The 12,629-nt window shown below is 32.2% G+C and overlaps 1 pseudogene; it reads left to right on the top strand.

Moving 5' to 3' along the window:
- The window catches only part of LOC149539938 (serine/threonine-protein kinase Aurora-1-like), a 62,430-nt pseudogene extending 50,883 nt beyond the window's left edge, over positions 1–11,547 (top strand).
- The last annotated feature ends 1,082 nt before the right edge of the window (positions 11,548–12,629 follow it).

Below are 12,629 nucleotides of genomic sequence, written 5' to 3'. Positions count from 1 at the left end.
TAACCCTTCTTATTGGTATAAATTTATAAAATAGTGAGAGTAGCTCAATGATTTCCCTTTTATTTTCTTAATATAAACCCAAATATTGATTCGTGCAAGGTTAATTGATCATTACATGCTATGAGGCACTTTGGCCTTTCAAAGGCATTAAGCAACCCACTATCTAATAATACATAAAATTAAGATGACAAGCTTGAGTATTAGACTACACTAAGTATAAAATATTGTACTTAAGATGGACAATAAAAACACAACGAGTAAAAATACCCAAATTTTAAGTATTAATTAAACTAATTGTGGTAAATATGGAAATTGGGGATAAATGTAACTGCATATGACTAAGTAGAAAGACATAGGAGGCTAAACCAAAACATTAGATTTTTGAATAGTTATTCTCATATTCTCCACATTTGGTTCTTTACAAAGAACTCATTGATTGTACTTTATAAATAGTTCAGCCTACAAAACTAAGGAGAATAAGCATTGCGAAACTACCTGTAGTTAGACTTATGAACATCATTACAATGGATACACGGTTATATTAAAATCTTGTTTGTTTAACTGTTGAGCCTGTTTAGCACTAGGTTTATTTTTTTCTTAATTTGTTCATTGAGAGGCTAAAACATAAAACTATCTTAAGAACACTAACACCTTATTATTATAATATATCAGAACACTAACACTACCAAATTTTTATGTTAATGCATTATTTATAATAACTTATAACTTAAACATTGTGTTGATGACATTTTGGGAAAATTGTGTACAAAAGTTTTGAAATTGATAATGAGATGCAAAGTTGAAATATCAATTCCTTTCAAGTATCTATGCTAAAGACCACCTATACAAATCAAGAGTCAACTTCAACATCCACATATTTAGAAGCCACCTCCTCACTAGAAGTCAACTATGTAGAACATGGAGTCGCAACTTAATATTCAATATTATATGACCTTTTGGAAGTTAAATGATGCTGGAATAAATATCTCTTCCAATTTGGAGCTTCAATCTCAAACACAAACACAAAAAATTGGAAAAACTTCTCAGCTTCCACCCAATACTTAGAAAACATAATTACACATCTAAAATCTATCAAAATATGCTAGACAATTTGGGCCTTTTCATCAGCCTTGCCTCTACACAGTAATACTATACCAAAAATCTACAATCGCAATCTTTTACAACTACCAACACACCAAAGGTTGAGATAATGATGTTGATATCAATGACAACCATCAACCTCACATTCTACCAAAGCTAAACCACCACACTAGTTAAACAATACACTCCAATAATTTGTTTTCTAATTCTCAGGTTGAAATGGGTAGATGAGGGACTACATTGGATGATTTATGAACCAGTTGTTAGGAAAATATCCATTAATTCTGCATTAGCTTGTATATTTTTCCTCTAGGCTATTTAGATGTTGTGCATTATTGCTCAACCACCTATCTGTTTGTTGGGGTTATTTCACCTCATCCACTAACCCTTGTTAAATTGGTGTCAATGATTCTTTTCTTATCATTTTTGGTAATTAACCTTTTTGCGTTGCTGCAAATCTTTGAGGAGTTCCATATTTGCATGGAACATTTTCCAATCGGGACCCTAGTCACATTTATATGGGGCCCTATACTGCCAAGGACTTAATTTTGGAAGAAGGTAGTTGTAAGGGCCAATTTTTCTTCCTCAAAACCATGCTTTAGTTGGATACGTCCAAATCTTTTTGTTGATGCTTGGCATTGCAAATGTCCTTTGGACTTGTATTTCAACTCGATGGGCACATTTAAAAATAACATGGTTAAACTTTCAGGAGAACACATTTGACTTTGCCTTGCATTTTATTTGAAGAAAACAAACCAAGTATTCTACTAGATTTGGCAATTGAGATCAATGGTTACTATTATTTTCTCCATCTGTATTGAATTTGTGGACATCTTCTAGATAGGCATACATGGTTTATCTCACACAAACAATGTAGTAGTCTTGCATATGTGACTAGGTCAGATTTTTTACCTTCATCCTCATGTCATGTTCATGGTTTATATTTCACTAGCTATAGCATGAGTGTTTTAACTTGATTCTTATTATTGGCATGTAGTTAGATTCTTTAAATGAATTTACTAATGTCCACTCCTCTTTTGAAGCATTTTTTTTTAGGAGGGCTGTAGATATTGTGTTTCAAAGAGACCTCAATCTTGTAGCTATGAGGAGCACATATGTTACCACTTACATATGAATAATAGTTAAAAGTATTTTTCCTCACAAGGCCTCTCAAAGGATAGCTACGCAAAATTTCTCAAGGTTTTATCATATTGACACAAGGGCTAGGTAGATTTCTCAACCAAAATTTAATTTTCTTCAAATGAAAGAAATCCAATTGGGATTATTTAAGACTTTTTCTACATATTGAGATGTTGGACCCTTTATTCCTATGGGATGATCAAAACCACCAGCTATTTTGTAGAGGGCGTCTAGGTTCTCATCAACACAAATGACATTAATAGTTGGCTAAGGAGGCTATAGAGTGAGAAACACAAAAGATTAAGGGCATCCTCAGCATCCTATACATATTCTCTAGGTATTTTAATATTATGGTTTGTAATCTGACTACCTCTCTTTGTCTCTAGGGTTTATGGTTTCCTCGATTTATGGATTCTTTTGTACTTATCACATTTTTTTTCCATTGCTTCGAGTTTAGGGTGTCATATGAGTTCTATAAGTGATACACAAAATCAATAAAATAGAGAGTAGGAGGCTTTTCCAATTTAAGAGGAAGTTCATTAGCATTGGGATAGCATCAAAAAACATCATTAGTTTGAAGTCAATTAATAAATTATTAGGAACCTAGTTTTGGGATTGACACTGACTTGGTCACTTTAGGCTTTTACATGACAAGTTAAAAACTACATTTAAAGATAAATTATTTTTTCATAATTTTCAATTCAAAATTATATCGGTAATATGAATAAAAAATCCAATTCTTCTCGATAATCTAGAGCAAGTTGCAAATTTTTATTTTTCAATGGACTAGTCCTTGTGTTGCACTTAGGAGATAATTAAAGAACTACTTGTGATACAATGAATTTGACATCATTCATAGATCAGGGATTGACACTGACTTGGTCACCTCAGGCTTCGACATGACAAGTTTAAAACTACATTTCAAGATAAGTTGGATTTTTATTATTTTCCAATTCAAAATAATATCAGTAATATGAATAAAGAATGCAAATCTTCTCAAAAATCTACAGCATGTTGCAAATTTTTAAATTTCAATGGACCAGTTGTTGTGTTGCATCTAGGAGATAATTGGAGAACTACTTGTGATACAATATGTTTGGCATCATTCATAGTTCAAACAATCTACAGAGAATTTAAAGAAGTTTCTACTAAATAAATAACTACTGATGATGAGGATGAGTGTTGTAATTTTTTTGTGATTGGGACTTTTATTTTTAATAACATTTTGAGCTACTAAAGAAAAGTGATTCCAAGATTAATAGAGTCTCAAACAACGTCGACCAGAAGAGGCAAATATTTAGAAGCCTTTGTAGGTTTTTGAATTAAGACAAAAAAACTTTGGCTATTGGAAATTAATTATGCAATTATGAGTACAATTAAAAATTTTCAATTACAATTTGACTTGTATCCTTTTTTTTTTTGAATATTTCAAAGCATGTTGAATGTCATGCTGAAGGAGTGGACCATGTTCCAAGTGTTCAACATGTTGACATGGTGGCAGATCAAAATGTTAATGTACATGATGTGGCATTGTCACGTAAGAAAAATGCATGTTGTGTTGTACTAGTACTTAATTACAGACTTGTAATAGTTAAAAAAAGAAAAAGAGTATGTCAATTTATCCAGTTTACTTATTCTTACAATAGAGCCCACTTTAGTGTAGCAGCCTCCTGCTCCTCCAAAGAGAAGGAGCCATCGTAATTTGACATTACACATTCTAGAAGAGGAAGATAATGACACAGATATGGATGCTCCTATGAGCACTTTTCTTAAGAGAGCTAAGAAAAAAATAAATAAAAAATGATGTTTTAAAAATGTTCTTTGATAAACCTTGTTGGATAATGAAAGAACTTTGTTTTAAGTAATTATCTATGAATGATGTGTATTAATAGTGATTTTTATTTTATGTTAATCAATATTGTTATGTGTTAATGAAGTCTTGATTAGTATTGTGTATTAATGAATTTTATATCATATTAATGAATGTTATGTGATTGTATTGATTGAATGTTATAGTTCATCAATAGATGAATGAATGAATGAAGTATGTAGTTAGATGAGACGGGTAATTTAAATTGATGTTATGGGGATGGGGTTGAGGCCAGATGAGCTTCCACCTTCATGTGGTTGGCCTTGTTAAGTAGATAATATTATAGTATTCTTGAAAACAAGTGAAGCTCAAACTAACATACCCTTTGTGAGATATCCATTCTAAGGATATTATCACAGAATCTTAACATTGTAAGGTAAGGAACACATTGTATCTCAAATCCAAAAATTCATTTGCATTTATTTAGATTGAATGCATTGTTTGTCAATGCCAATAATTCCTCTATGTTTATTTACATTGCATGCATTGTTTCTCAACGACAATAATTCTTATGTATTTGTTTACATTGCATTTATCGGTCTTCTCATTGGGGCTAATTAACGAAATTATGTAGGTTGCTTGATGTCCATCACATGAAATGCAATGATGGTAGACTCTTCATCCATTTGGTATTTGAATACATGGATTGTGATCTTAGGAATTACATTAACAAACTCTCCAAGGAAAAAATACCTCATAATCTTATTAAGGTATTTTTCTATGCTAAGAAATAATGTTTCAACTTTTACATATTATAAATTAAAATTTCTCATGAGTTAAGGTAGATAGCAAGTGTTGTGTTTGATTCAAATTCTTTATACTTTATTTTTTAATAAATCAATGTTGGTGTATAATGTTATGTTCTAGGGTACCTTAAGAAATAAGGAAACTCTTTAGGTGAATTATAGTAGTTTTATTTAGATTATCTATATAAATCACTGGCTCTTTGGTCTTGTTGTTGGTATTTAATTCTATCTTGCTTTAGTCCCCAACCCCCTTCTTATTAAGAAGTTATTATGTTGCAGACCTTCATGTACCAATTGTTGAAGGGAGTTTCTTACTGCCATGGTCATGGTGTAATGCACAGGTGCTTCTATTTGTTTCACATGCATTACATGTTATGGGTCAATTTTGATTTTCTTTTTTGACAAATTAGTGATGAAGAAACTTCATGATGCACTTTGGGCTGATAGGATCACTTACAAAAGTACTATTGGTATGTCTTCCGTCCAATTGGTATATGATGTAGATTCAACCATTCATTTCCTTTAGAACTCATTCCCTGGATTTGTAAAAGGCAATAAAAGATAAAAAATTCTAGTTTGGTATTAAGAAGAGAATCATGTACTTGAATCATCTAGAATAGAAAAGAGAAACAGTTCTAGATATCATTGAAAAGCATGATAAAAATGTAAAGAAGATATTCAATAAGATATCTTGAAAAAGATACTTTTAAATTCAAGATATGGGTTTTTTTGGGATAATTAAAGAAATATAAAGGATTGCATAAAAATTTTGACTCTTTCTGGAGGAGTCCTTTCAAAATAAAAAAAGGTGCTAGGTAACAATTCCTTCCTTTTGGAAGACCCATACGGTACCAATCTTCCTCTTTCCTACAATGGGCAAGATTTATAAACTATCTAATCTAGTGCCCCCCTCTTTCCCTTGTACACAATATCCTTCTTTCTTCTATTTTATGCGTCTATTCATTTGTGTCTACTCTTTTGACCTTGGTCATTTGGATTCTCTCCGTCTCGATATTCCTTCTCTCCCTTCAGAGCTATTTTTAGTTACACTCCATTTTTCTTTGTTTCTAAAGGTTTTCTTTTTTTGAGAACACAAGTCTAACTGACTTGTTGTGGTCTTAATAAGCTTAAAATCCCCAATTGCTAGTTAGAAGTCTAGGATAATAGGTGACTAATTGACTAGTGAGTTTTAGTTTACAGGGCTTGAAATCCAATTTAGTTGAATGTAAGGTACTTAAAAATTTGATGGAGTAGCAATTTCTAGGGTCTTTTGAATGAGAGAGAGATTCTCTAGCAGCACAACACAAGAGCTAGATGGAGGCTTCCACAATATTTCTTACTTGTGTATATGGCTTGGATGAATTAGCTCCTAATGCTAGACTTGCAGATCTACCCCTCTCCTATATTGTGTCAAATACTAATTCTATTCTGAGATGGCAACAAAGCTCATGCATAGCAATCAAGTGCACTTGGCCAATTTGGATCCCTCGTTTGATTTGAATGGCCCTAAAATGAGATGTGTGTCATCACAAAGAAATTTGAATGATCACTTGGGAGGACTGGTACATGCATAATTATATACATACATATATAACTACGTACATCTTGTGAAATCCCTTAGATTGGCTAGGCTTGGATGATTTTGGATGAAACTAGAATTTACTATCAATGCTAAACCTCCTATTCTGAAATGCTTTTAACACAAGAACTATTATGAGATGGAAAAGAGCTCATAAATGGAAGCCAACCATCCTGAATGAAGTTGGATCTTGTGCCCAACTCGCATACCTCCCAAACATGATTTTTGTTGTATAGGAACCTAAGTGATCCCTTGCTAGGTTTGGCACATGCACAGTTTTGGTTTGTCATACTATCCAAGCCCCTCTTTGGGACTCTCAGTCAAGTTCTCCTTTTCATTGCAAGTTTTCTAGCACTCTACTTAGATTACTACCTAGCTCCAAACTATTGCAACCCACTATTGTTTCTTATAAAAAAAAACTACCATCATCTTCACTACACACTAAGTTGTATTTTTCTACACTTTGCTATAGCTCACTAAATGCTAATTTGAAAGTCCTTGATTGCCCCAACATAACCCTTCTCCTTGGAAAAGTTATTACTTTGTATGATGCTAACACTATAGCTGTAGGAATTCCCCTATAAGAGTTATTTGTTTAATTCCCAAGCAATTGAAGGCTTGGACTATTTTCAAGTTCAAATAATTGCCTTGTGCTAGAAACTTTCTATTACAACATTCACAGAGTGGATGCTATAGATTAATGATTGAATGCACGTGGTGATTGACCTAGACTTATTAAAGTGTTGTTATGAATCTTATCAGGTAGCCCAGGTGATTTGTGAATTCGTTGGGATTCAAAAAACAAAAGAATGATCAAACCCATTTTCTTGGATTCATATAAAGTTGAGGTACTACTGTGTATACAATTTTGTGAAAAATTGTTTTCTTGAGCTAAGGTTAAAATGTTGTGAAATAGCTGGTTTGAGTTCAAACAATACAATAGCTAAATTTTGGCAAGAAAAATTAAGACTCATCCTTTAGTAACGTCTCCTTCAGAAACTCATCTCTAGAATGAAATTTTCAACCATTAAATGCTTAATTTACAGGAATAAATAGTGATTTGTTCAAGATCAATCCATGGTGAATGTGGAAATATTTGAGGACTTGGTTTGAGCTCTCAATTGAATAAATGCTTTCCTCTTATTGCTTGAATGAAGGATATCTGCAGTTGGGTGTTCTAATTGCAAAGTTCTTGAACTGTACATCAGAAAAAATGAAGAAAATAGAAAATCAGAAAATCATTTTTTTCTCAAAAGAATTTAACAACATATTTAATGGTGAGCAGCTAAGGGACTTGCAGAAGGAGGACTCTATGTAATTGAATTACACTTGGAGTTCATGAAAATTTTGGTTGGTCTTTGCAAGTTGATTCATATAGATTTTCAATTTCTTGGACTCGCATTTTCCCTATAATGTCATAGAATATTCTCTCTACTCTGGTTAATATAATTCAGAGAACACATAACAGATTGAACAAATTAAAATAATATTTGATAATTCTTAGGATGATTGTTGTTATTCTATGGATTGTCATTGCAAGTAATGATCAAATGGTATGTCTACTTTTTTTGTAACAACATGATTTTTTGCGGAACAATGGTATTTTGCATTTTGTTGACAATTGTTGGCATTATGGGAAGATATCATTTGTTTATTCAATATGTATTTGATCTTTATTTTAGCTTAAAAGTTGAGTAATTACAATGGTTGGGTTTTTATTACTCTATTTATTAGCAACTTCTTTTCATGAACAATTAAGAGGAAGGACAACCTAGTTAGCTACTTAATGTGATAATTGCCCCTATTGATTTTTAGCCAATACAAGTTGAGGAAATTGATTTTTCAATGTATATCATTAAAAACTTAGCATCTATACTATAAACTAAGTCAAAAAACTTTGAAATGGGACAAATATCTTATAATTGATTTTTTAGAAATGTAATTTTTAATAACAAGTTAAATAGTAATAGTCTCTTGCATATAGTTCTATGACAAGAACTTAAAGAGCACATTAGAAAAGGTGATATGAATATAAAAATGTATTTAACACCAAATTTTGGCACATTCATTTCAAAATATAACAGTTGAATACCACCATGCATTGTAAAGAATATGCTTGTGCACTCAGTCTACAAATAAACTCTTAGCTGAAACATAAGATATTCATGTAATAGTGCTTTCAACTATCTGTGATGTTAGACACTTCACAAATGATCTATGTTGTAGCAAGTATCACAATGCAAATAGGGTTGTGCAGTGATCCACTAATGTTAACAATTATATTATGTAAATATAATTGCTCACATCTATTTATGATCTCTATTGTAATAAGTACACAGTGCAAATAGATCCATGTATTGGTCTGCACATCTATCTATTTTTTATGCCAATATTATCTTGCCTAGACAAAGAGGAAAGTTAAAATTCTATCTACAAAGAGCTTGTAGTAGTTGAGATATGAAGGAATTTTAACATTTGGGTGTTTTGTTTCTTGCTTTTTATTTCTTGTCTCTATTTCTTTATGGTTTAGGAGGGTTTACAATTTAAACATGCCTTGACACTATAATTTTATGTTGGAAATGGTATGCCTTAACTAGCAGTATTGTGATCTCTCATGATTTTGTAGTCAGATGGTTGATCAGTGAAATAATGCTTAGTTTGTTCCTTATGTGGGTTGAAACCGATTTTATTTCTGACCTATAGACTAGTTCTAGATTTTTGGTGTATTTTACAAAATCAATTTTTTGTCAGGTGTCCATATCTATGTGTGGTACTGGTACTTATGCTCATTGACGATATGCAGAATTTTCTATGATAGTTAGATGTGCACTTCTTAGGTCTATAAGGTAAAGCATGTTGTTTCATCTAGAATTTTTTGATCATGGCCATCTTATCAATATGAGGGGCCTAGGCTACCACATAACTCAATCTTGACCCATGTAGACATTGACAGAAGAAGAGGCAAATCACATGGAGTTTTAAACATGGCATCATTGGTTTTAGATTTTATCTAACAAGTTATTTCTGTGGGTGAAATTTCAGTGTTAGTGAAAGTTTGAATCTCTTCAAAGAATTCATTGATTCAACCATAGTCAAATTTTTAGCTTACTTTTAGTTTTTAGTTATTGTCAATGCACTTTTGTCTTGACATCTGATCAATTGGAATACATTATGCAAATCCAAAATCTAATGGTAAAATTGGCTAGTGTCTTTTGGTGTTTTTGTGATTTTGTGGGGAATGCTACTTTGAAATCAAGCATGCTCATTGGTTTAAGATTCTACCTAACAAGTTGATCATGGTCATCTTAATCAGTATAGGCTATCACATAACTGAAACTTAATTCCATACCCATGTTGAAATCAATAGAAACTAGTTTCAAACTTGGCCTCAGCCTCAATGGCTTTAGATTTTTCTAATGAGCTAATCATGGCCATCTTATCAGAATGAGGCCTGGTGGCATCCCTATAGCTTGGATCCCAGTTTTTTTGCTAAAAAAAATGCTTCTAGAAATATGCCTAAGGGGTGCTCCACAACGTCACACTGACATCCCTATAGCTTAGATCCCTGCCCTGGGGTTATATTTTCTCTCTTATATCCATAAAAAATGTTTCTTATATTTTCTTTTATCATAAATAGTGAGATTCCCATTTACAACCAAAGGACATGATAAGTTTAATGCATGATTCCCATTTATCATATGGTAAGAGAAGTAAGATTTTGAATGGCATAATTTTTTTTAGTGAAGGACTATCACTTAATGATTCACCAACTATTTTCACTTGTGTAAACAAAGAAAATTTTTTGTGGCTTTAAAAGTTCTATTCAAGAACTAGCTCCAACAGTCACAGGTAGAGCACCAATTGCATAGGGAGATTGAAATTCAAAGTCATGTCCGCCATCCAAATATACTTCAATTGTTTGGATACTTTTATGATCAGGTGCATATCCTATAATGTTCTAATCTTTTGATTGACATTTACTTTTCATCAAAGCCTTCCCTAGTATTTCTTTAATTGATTCTTTCATTCATCAATTTATTCAGAGTAGGGTCTATCTTATTCTTGAATATGCTGCAAAAGGTGAGCTCTACAAAGAGCTCCAATGTTGTAAATGCTTCAGTGAAAGGTGGTCAGTTACTGTAAGTACAATTGGAAATGGATTATAATCTACTCTCCTTTTTTTAGTTTGAAAACTATTGACTCTTTTTTTCTACAATACATTGTGTCTCTTGCAAAAGCTTTCATATATTGCCATGAAAAGAATGTCATGCAATGGGATATCAAGCCAAAGAACTTGTTAATTGGCATATAGGTAAGTGCCAAGGATGAATATATTTCTAATGATACTCTATTTAAACTTGCAAGGATGTCTTTCTGATCATTACATTATTAACAAATTCACTTGTCAGGGTGAGCTGAAAATTGCTGATTTTTGTTGGTCTATGTACACTTTTGATAGAAGGCGAACAATGTGTGGAACCTTGGATTACTTACCTCTTGAAATGGGTATGTTAATGTGTAATATTTACTTTTCTCTTCATTGCCACCTTCTAGATTATTTACATATTTTCAAATGTCTATTCCAATGGAAAACAGGGAGCATGATTTTGGGGTAGACATATGGAGTTTGGGGATCTTGTGTTGTGAGTTTCTTTATGGGGTTCCTCCTCTTGAAGCAAAGGAGCATTCAAACACTTACAGAAGGTCTGAGAAACCATACTATGTTTCAGTTCTTAGTATATATATATTTTTAATTCAGGCCTTATATTTGAAGGGTTCTTATATTTGCTTATTTCAAGCATGGATTTGACCATGGCTAGCTTTTTTTATGCAGGATTGTGAAAGTGGACTTGAAATTTCCTTTAAAGCCACTTTTTTATATTGCAGCTAAAGATCTAATATCTCAAGTTAGTATATGTTGCCTTGATATTTTGAAGACAATTTTGTTAGATATGTTTGTCTCACTACTTATATAATTTTTTTTAGTTATCATGGTTATGCAACTACTGCAAAAAGATTCCTCAAAGAGGCTACCTTTACACAAGCTTTTACAACATCCATGGATTGTTCAAAATGTTGATCCTGATCATATCTATAGACCATTCAATTGAACTATGTATTTTTTGTAGCCTTCCTCTAGGAGGAGGATTCACTTGAATTGTTCCTCTAGGAATTCAATTGAACTATGTACTTGTAGCCTTCCTCTTGGAGGATTCTTGTAAGTTAGTATTGATTTGCAATAATCATTTTTTTACCATCCCTAGATATGTATAAAGTGTTTCTTGCCAATCTGAAAACATGTAACATGTATATAGATCTAGGCTTTTTCTTTGATTTATGGTATCTCCTTCCTATATTGTTGCCATTCATGCAATTTATTAATTTGCCAAACTCTCTCTTTTTCTCCTCCTCTCTAAAATCTACTAATTGGGTAGAAAAAAACCCAAGATCTAAATCTATTTCAACATGTATTTTCCTTTTAATCAAAACATCCAGAAGTTTTTAAACATGTGCACTAAATATGAGTTGAGATTTGTTGTGAACACAAATTCCAGAGATATAGGGTATGTAGGAAGTCTATAGTTATAAAGGATGTTCCCAGTAGTACCTGAGTATCTTGAATATAGCTAAGAGTGATAATATTATATTGTTAATGAAAAAATTTATAACCAACAATGTCCAACATGCCTTGATACTTAGGAAGGTACTTGTGCCTACGCAAAAGTGTGAAAGGCAAGGAGGGGCCCATGACTTAAATGTGACAATTGTCAAGATCTTAGATGAACACTCATGTCTTATCATGGAAGAAGCATACAAACATAAATATCCTTATGATTGGAAGAAAAAAAAGCCTATAATATTTAGAGCAATAGAATAGTCCGTTGTAAGTATTTCAATATTCTTAGCTTCTTTGAGGCATTCTATAAAATAGTTCACATCCCTTGCCTATGATTTGACATTTTGCATGTATCGTGCACTCTCTCATCCTAATGATGGATTATAGAGAGTGATCTAAAAAGATGATGCTAAAAGACACACACAATCAAATCCAAAATGAACTTGCATTACAAATGGATTATGGAAATCTGATATTGTTAATTTTGCATGCATGTCTACTAGGAAAATCACAACTTAAACATATATAATTGTGATTGTCCCTATAGACATGCATGCAAAAATAAAAATATTAGAT

This window comes from Cupressus sempervirens, chromosome 9 (genome assembly GCF_028749045.1).
Source record: "Cupressus sempervirens isolate cs-2001-9-10 chromosome 9, ASM2874904v1, whole genome shotgun sequence".
Classification (NCBI taxonomy): domain Eukaryota; kingdom Viridiplantae; phylum Streptophyta; class Pinopsida; order Cupressales; family Cupressaceae; genus Cupressus; species Cupressus sempervirens.
This window is presented reverse-complemented; position numbering and strand designations above follow the sequence as displayed.